Source organism: Propithecus coquereli, unplaced genomic scaffold, assembly GCF_000956105.1.
Source record: "Propithecus coquereli isolate 6110/MARCELLA unplaced genomic scaffold, Pcoq_1.0 Scaffold15, whole genome shotgun sequence".
NCBI classification, from domain to species: Eukaryota; Metazoa; Chordata; class Mammalia; order Primates; family Indriidae; genus Propithecus; species Propithecus coquereli.
The window spans coordinates 2,443,768-2,452,976 of NW_012139413.1; positions in this window are offsets into that span (position 1 = coordinate 2,443,768).

Consider the following 9,209-nt stretch of genomic DNA (forward strand, 5'->3'; position numbering starts at 1 on the left):
ACAATAAATTGATTAGCATAATTCTTCTTTTGTTTATTCAATCATTCAAAACCTATTTCTGAACATCTGTTGTGAGCTGGGTAATCAAGATGATAATGGCACAGTGGGATGAGCACAATGACAGGGTGTGCGCGGGGTGCGTGGGAGCACGCGAGGCTGCTGCCTGCCCTAGGCTGGAGGCTGGCAATTAGGGAGGATGATTCCTGGAACTGTTGCATATATCCAGGAGTTCTAATGATGATCTGTGCTTTCAAGAAGTGCCACAATCCCAAATACCCTTGTCCTGTTCTTTCCCACCTTTCTTTTTATAATATGTGTATTTATTTACAGGGTACATATATTGTTTTAATACAGGCAGGCAGTATGTATTAATCAAATCAGAGTAATCGGTATCCATCACCTCAGGCATTTATCATTTCTTTGTGTTAAGAATATTCCAATTCCACTCTTTTAGTCCCATTTTTCTACTTCCAAATGATTCAGGAGTTAAGACTGAAAGGAAATAAACCAATATAGATGCTTTCAGTAAGAAGGGGTGTGTTCAAGCAACACAAATGAAAAACCATAGAATTCCAGTGGTAAAAATAGCATTCGGAGTATCTAAATACTGTATTTTAAACACAGGTTCAAAACATTTTTTTATTTCTCATTTCCTCATTTGGAAAATGAGCAAGTACAATGCCTGTGTGCTTAAGACAATTGGTATTCATATTTTGAGGCTGATGCCCACCAAGATGCCCCAAATTAGTAGCATGTACCAGGATTGGCAAATTGGTTTTTAAAGTACTAGTTTGTTTATGTAATAAATGATTCTCATATGCATCAAAGCTGATTAGCACACCAACATGACACTAGTTACATATGATCAACTAATTCATTGGTTTTGTATTTATGCTTTTGTTCCAAATTTATTTTTTAACAGCATTTTCAGGTACTCATATAGCCCCTAAAAAGGACAGATAATATAGCATACTATGAGCTTGAGAACAGAAATGTCAGCTGTCAAACAGCCTATTTGATTTCTGATCATTGATTCAATACACATAATTTTTTGTATCCTTAAAATACTGAGAATTCCCAAAGGTATGTGTCCTTTAGATAAAAGTGTTTAATAATCACTGGTGGACTTATCATTATCTTTTTGCATCACTTAGTTAACATTATTTATCAGTTTATTAGTATTTCAGTATGTTATAGACATTTACAATGTTTATCAGACTTTAGACTTTTATATGTATAGAGTGTTGATAGGTTTCCAATAAAGTTTGTCATCCTCCCAATTGAGAGAATGTGAATGTACCCATTGTTGACATATATATATTCAGGTTTCTCTGTTGTTATGCTAATAACCCTCTTTTGCTTGTTTTGGAAAGAAATTGAATTGAAAATTGTCAATAGCTGTGAAAAGAACAATGGTGGTTGTTCTCATCACTGTGAACATGCAATTGGTGGGCCTCATTGTTCCTGTAACCATGGACACCAGCTTGATTCAGATGAGAAAACACGCATAGGTAATGTTTGATAAATGCCATCTTCATTCACAAGTTGCTCTGGATTCATTTAGCCCTTTCATTTCTAGTACTTACTGCTGTAATGTGAGCCACATCTCTGAAACTGCAAGGAGAAATAGATTGAACAGAGTCTCTGGCTACTGAATAAATGTTAAAGAAAGATTGCTTAACAGAACATATTACATTTAGATATTTACCTTAAAGTTAAAGGAGATTTAAAACATCTTAACAAAATACATAGACTTAATAGGTTTATTTCAGGAAAATACTCCAAGGTCTATCTAACCATCAAATATAATTTTTAATGCCAACAATAAGTGCTACCATGTACTCAAATTTTCTCTACCCCAAGCAGAAACTACATCGTTTGTATTGGTTTTCAACTTGGTAATGATTTGGTTGCATGTTCGGCTTTGATATGGCAGGTAGCTATATTCTAAAAGAAAACTTTAAAATGTATCATTCCTTGGATAACCTGGCTCATACCCATTTTTAATTACTAACTTTTCCAACTTATTATTAGAATTTATACCATTGGAGACAATGAGAAGAATAAATTCCACCCTAGCCTTGCTTCATAATGAAATGTTTAATCTAGAGCTTCTGAGAAAAAGGAATATCTACTATAAATAGGGATAGTAGGTATCAAACTATATTACTATGTACTCTAGTTCTGAGAATACTTCCAAGCTCCTAAAGCAGTGATTTGTCATCATTCAGGAATTATGACACCATATTTGCTTATTTTCTTTTGTTATGCTTTATGATCCCTCTCTTAAAAATTATGAATACTAAAAAAATCTTCTGAATACTTCATGCTATTCAATATAACTAGAGACAATTGAAGTATTAAAAAAGGTGAATTTCAATGGGTTAAGTATTTGGGACTTTTTATTTTGGCACTATGATACGGAATGCACTTCAAGAAATTTTGCTGTATTCTGGTTTCATAAATTGTTGAAGCCATTGCTTGTATGTCTTGAGCCAACATTGCCTTCTGCATTGCTCTGAGTCTATAGTAGTTAACTTACTGAAAACAATTGCTTTCCTTACCTCTTTTTGTGTAATGAAAAATATGCTTATATTTTTTTCCTGTTTTGTTACAGTTTGTATTTAGAGGAAAAACAGAAGCTTTCCTTTTTTCTTTCTTCCTCTTCTTCCTTCCTTCTACCCTTCTTTCCTTCTCTTTTCCTTCCTTTCTTCCTTTCTGTCTCTCTATGTCTCTTCCTCTTTTGAGTATTGAATAAGGGAAACTGGAATTTTGCTGGACCTTTTCTTTGTAACTTACAATTTAATGTCTTTCTTTATTATTTAAAAAGTACAATTCAGTAAAGTTCTTATTTACAGCTAGAAACAAATAGCATCTGCCAGGGTCAAAATGTAGACAATTGCATATTTATGAGATTGCAACAGTCAACATGACAATGTTATTTTGTTTATGGCTCAAGTTTATTTCATTTTCTAACAATAAAAAAACATTCATTTCTAAAGACCAAATATTCACTAGCATAAAGGTAATGACTCATTTGGAGTGTACAGATATGTGCTTTACTTATTTGCCTAAAAACAGATTAAGGATATGTATGTTTGTAAAAAAACATTCATGCATAAAGGAAATCAATGGATTTTCTTTTCAGCTTCTATTAGTATAAACCTTAAAAAAAAAAGAGAATATACAAAGAAATGTGAAAATATATCAGCCAGTCTGCAAATGATCAATCAGTCTTGCCCAAAGGCAAAAATTTATTAGGGCTAAAATCTAGAGGTGTGTTAACACAATTTGAAAGACAGCTATATAAAATGTAAGTGTCTGACCAGCAATAAAGTTGCTAAATTAAAGATTTCCCAGTTATTACAAAGTATTTCTAACTTGTAGAGCTTCATTTAGTGACTATGTATGAGGGACAGATTCAGAAGATCAAGTTTTTCACTTTTGATGCTTTTCTGAAGCCAGATCTCAAATGTTTAATTGCTTTACCTGGCTACATTTGGTCCTCTACTTTTGATTAAGGCTATATTTTTCTGTAGAGATAAATTTCTCTGCAATTTTTAAATATTTGGTATATTGGCCAATTTAGGTAAAATGTGATCATCAGAGAGAAAGAAAATTAAAAGGGAAAAATAAACAAGCAAAGATCTTGCCAGATAACATCTGAAAAGAAATCAAGAAATTTAGTAAACAGGTGATACAAGGGTTGAAGTAGAAGGGTATTTTAAGGCAAGCTTGTGATGTAGGAAAATTGGGTTTCAGATGAGTTCCAGATTGAGGGTGATATACATGAGACAAGCTAGAAATAGCTCCAGAGGAATGCTAATAGAAGAATCAAAAATGGATCACAGGCCGGGTGTGGTGGCTCACTCCTGTAATCCTAGCACTCTGGGAGGCCGAGGCGGGTAGATGGCTCAAGGTCAGGAGTTGGAGACCAGCCTGAGCAAGAACGAGACCCCGTCTCTACTAAAAATAGAAAGAAATTATCTGGACAGCTAAAAATGTATATATAGAAAAAATTAGCTGGGCATGGTGGCGCGTGCCTGTAGTTCCAGCTACTCGGGAGGCTGAGGCAGGAGGATCGCTTGAGCCCAGCAGTTTGAGGGTGCTGTGAGCTAGGCTGACGCCACGGCATGAGAGAGAGGCGAGAGAGAGAGACTGTGTCTCAAAAAAAAAAAAAAAAATGGATCGTAAAATGATAGGTTGAACGACTTATTTTGCAATTGTGTGATGCAATTGTGCTTCTTGCTAGTTGAAAACAGGAAATCATGAGATCTGTATGTTTGAAGGTCCCAGTGGTGCCTGAGACAAACAACTTTAAGAAATCTGGAAATTAAAAAAAAAAAAAACCTTAAAGGATAATGTTTTCAATGAAATGGAACTGAAATTTTCAAAAAGTTTTTTATCCTCTACTTCATGCTATTTAATCCAAAAGATTAATAAAAGGAAAGTTTAATATAAGAAAGGAAAAAATATCTAGAATTTTGCAAGTAGCACTGCTTGTGACATTTTGCCAGAGAAAAATGTTTTGTGTCCAAATGACCTTCATTTAGATATTTTATAGAGACCTTTCACCTTGATTGACTGATTGCATTTTCTCTCCTTCCTTTCTCTTGTCTTAATTTCCTTGAGTTGATACCCTTTCCAAGGCTAATTGAGACACTGACCTTTTTTATCTATGGCTGCTCATATAGTTATGGAACAAAAGGATGTTGTAAACTCAGCACTGACAGGCCACCCAACTTAACAGCTCAACAAACAGAGGGAGTTGAATTGAACCAAGGACTTAGAGCCTAAAACCCTTACCAAACAATTCCTAGGTGTCCAGCCTAAGGAAAGTAGGGGTGAAATATCTGTTGCTATGTCTTGGCCAATTATGTCAGAAATGATCACCTGAAAGGCCAAATAGATTATCCTTTGGATAAGAACTTTCAGTTTGACATCGTCTGGTGCATTTTTATTTTCCCCAGGGAAGTTATGTCTTAAGAAGAAAAATTCGTGGTTGTAGAATTCTAAAATAATACTGCTGAAGGAGACTTAAAGATGATTGTTTAGAGAACTGCCCTTATGACAGGACATTCCATGGTAAAGATGTCACAGATGGAACAAAAACTCCCATACCTCACTCATCCCAGTCATCGAATCATCTAAATGTTCAAACAAATGCTCTAAAATATTCTGTAATTTAAAACATAATATTTAAAATAAGTGTTCTGCCCTCTCTCAAACCGCAGTTACCACTTCTCTCACCAGTCACGTGAGTTCCTTTTGCTGGGGAACATGCTTTGATCTGAAGTTCTAGAAGAACAAACACATTATGGAGTCCAAGACTGTCTCCTCTTTGCAGCTGTCAAATGTTCACTAAATGGAATTTTTTGGCTTTTCTTTGTCAAGCTGTTTTTTTGTTCTTCAAGTTCTCTGTTTATTCAGTCAGATTGCAGCTTAAAGTGGAAAAATAGCAGAGATCTCTTTTCCTCTGCTTATAAATGCATTTGGACACTATTTACATTCTTTTAAAATAAATAACAGGCATAGAAGAAGCATGCAAGAAACACAAACCAAAAGTGGGTCTTATTCTTTTTGTGTTATAGTTTCTTCAGTGGTTGTATTATGCAGCCTGAGAAGTAGAAAATGATTAGTAAAACAGTTTTAATTTAGAAGTGAGGCTTATCAGTGCTTCCATAGGATCATTAAGTTCCTGTCTCTGCAATAACAGAAGTGTCTTTTCCCCCTTCAGACCTTGATGAATATGAAAATGGAGAAGCCTACTGTGCCCAGTTCTGCATGAGCTATTCAGGAGTCTGTGAATGCAGTTGCCAGGAAGGCTTTCCAATCAGTTCCAGTGGTTGTGGATGTGATGGTAAGTTCCTGAGAGCTAACGTGGAATAACTGATGTGAAGGGACAATAAATGAAGGAGGAATATCTAAAGCAGAGGACTAGGGTGGAAAAGGGAAGGCCCTAACACTAAAGAGACTTGGATTTTATGTCATTCTACCATTTACCATCATATGACCTTGTAATTTTGATGAGCCTTAGCTCCTCATCAGTAAAATGAGGGCAATATAGGATTAGTGGGTGAATTAAGTAAAGTAATAAATATAAAGTGCCTCATACAGTGTTTGACAAAGAAAAATCATTCAACTAAAAGTAGCTATTTTTATTATCATGTTCATTGGTTCATAATCCCTTTCTCCTAATTTAATATATATATATATGCAAATGAGATATTTTGGCAGGCACACTGCCATAGGAATCACCCATGGCAAGCTTGACTGGAATTAAAAAGTTGGTTACTGAAAGTCATTTTCAATGAGTTTTTTAATTAGAGAGCAGCAGCAAAAGGATTTCCAGTTCCTGAGCCACAGTCCAAATCTGTCTCAGAATCCCTTACATTTCTGATATTAACAGAGCTAATGCAAATTTTAAGATGAGTCATTTTGTAATTTGCTAGCTAAATTATTAATATTACTTCATTTACCTTTCAGGTATTTCTTGCTTATGTATTTTTTTTTAATATGGAAGAGTTTGAATTTAGTGAGTAGAGTTAGTTGACTTTGTTTATACCATTAAGAATAGCTCACATAAGCCATTGCTGTAATTTACCTTGAAAAGTTTACCCTAAATGTATAATCTGAAGGAGGCCAAGATGGTGGAATAGAAGTAGTCCACACATGCTGTCGTCTAGGAGAGGATCAAAAAGTGCAAGTAGATGCTCACCTATGGATGGATCCTCTTGGAGAGAGCGTTGTTAATCACCAGAGAACAGACAAGAGACACTCAGAGTGAAGGAGATGGGGATAGGGAGTTCCACTTACCACAATCGGAAAGTACCTGGCAGAGACCCCTACATGTGGTCAGGTGATAAAGGAGAGAAACCCAGGGCCCCATACTGACAACAAGGACACTGACTCAAGATGTGAAGGGCCCCAGCACCACCACTGCTGGTATCCCTCCAGATCAGGCAACTGCTTGGAGACTGTATGGTGAAGTTGCATCAGAGAGCAGGCTCGGCAGGGACCTGCTGGCCTCAGTTCCCAGGATGCTGCAGCTGACGCCACTTTGAGTTCTCAGGTCTGGAGCTCCTGGTCTACACAGGGATCAGCTTCACTGTACCTGTCCCAGAACCACCCCCTGCCAAGCTGAGGCGGGAGCAGGGAGAACAGATGCTCTCACATGCCCATGACTGACAGCCAGGTGACCCCTCCCCCAGTGAACTCAAATGGAACTTGAGAGGTCCCACAGTAGCAGCCTCAGTGGGACCTATGTGAGGACAAAGCCCCAGCCACCCAGCAGCCCAGTGACACAGTCCTGTGTACTGATCAGTGGAGCAAGCCCCATGGCCCCATGCACTACCACACTGAAGCCCATACTCCTGCAGGCCCAGGTGCTGAACAGAGGTCCACATGTCCATGGACCCATGTGCCAAATGGCAGGCCACACCCTCATGGTCCTGCATACCAACTGGAGGAACAAGCACCATGACCCCACATGCCACATGGAGGTCTATGTCCCCGTGGACCTGCATGCCATGTGGTAGGCCATGCCCACTGGTTTTGTGTGCCAGATGGCAGGCCACACCCTCATGGCCCTGACTGCTGACTATCAGAAAAATGCCCCTGGCCCTGGGTAATGCCATATCTATAGTCCTGCTCTCCACACGGACCCACTAGACACAAGCCAGCCCCCATAACATACCACCATTACACCTAGACCTGGATGGAGCAAACATCTGCAGCCCTGACACCTGCAGCCCCTGCCTGGATAACCTTGTCAAGCAGCCACCTGCCTCAGTGGAGAGGATCTCACCTAGTCCCCAGCTGAAGCTTCCAACAGAGGGCTAGGTACCAATCCACTACTCCACAAGAAGATATCCCCAGCATCGGCCCAGGTCCCATGATGCACCTACACCCAGGCACCCACCAAGGTAACATGACCTGATCCCCCACTGACTGCAGTTTCATGATGTGTCCAGGTGCCAACTAAGGTGCCACAACCCATCTAGGCATTGGCTAATGTCATAACACCCACCTGTGTGGAAAAGAACTTATGTAGCCCCCTGTGCAAGCTTCCAACAGTGGTCTGGGGAACATACACCAGTCTGAATGAATATTCCCCAGAATCGGCTTGGACCGTGACAACCACCAGGAATCAAGACAATGCAGGAAAACACCTGTGTTACAGGCTCTCAGTGCATCTGCCCCTCTGTTTCCAAATCAATCCTCTGGAGTAGGAAACAAAAGCATTACCTAGGGACTTCTCCTTCTCACTAAGTAGGAGAATTCCCAGCAAAGGAGAACACAAGTGTGCTGCAAACTAATCAGCCCTGGCCTGAGAGAAGAGATTTCAGATGAGAAGAAACTGGCAAAAAAAAAAAAAAAAATTCTGGCAACATTAAAAAACAAGCTACTTTGACACTCCGAAAAGATCACAATATATCCACAACAGTGGATCCTAACCAAGAGGAAATTGTTGAAATATCAGAGATGGAATTCAAAATATGGATGGCAAATCAGATGAATGGAATTGAAGAGAAAGTCGAAAACCAACACAAAGAAGCCAAAAAAAAGTTTTTAGGACATGAATCAAAAAAGTGAAAAAGTTACTAAAGAGATAAACAGCATAAGAAAAGATATAACAGAACTTAAAGAAACAAAAGAGTCATTTAAGGATTATAAAATACAGCAGAAAGCTTCAACAAAAGGCTACATCTAGCTGAAGAAAGACTCTCAGAACTTGAGAAAAGGCTTTCTCACTAACCCGGTCCAGTCAAAGATGCAGAAAAAAAATAAAGCATAATGACCAATCACTCAGAGAAATATGGGACTATGAGAAATGAGCCAATATACAAATTATAGGTATTGTAGCAGGAGAATAAGAAAAGGCAAAAAGTATGGTAAACTTATTCAAGGGAATTATTGAGGAGAATTTCCCTGGTATCACCAGAGATTCAGATATTCAGATATAAGGTAATCATTGAACACCAGAAGGATTCATAGCAAACAAGACATCTCCAAGATGTATAGTCATCAACCAGGCCAAAGTCAAAATGAAGGAGAAGATTCTACAAGCTATAAGATGAGAGCAACAGCTAAACTACAAAGAAAAACCCATCAGGGTAATAGCAGACTTCTCAGTGGAGACCTTACAAGCCAGAAGAGATTGGGCCTTATTCTTAATCTTCTTAAACAGAAAAATTTCCAGCCAAGAA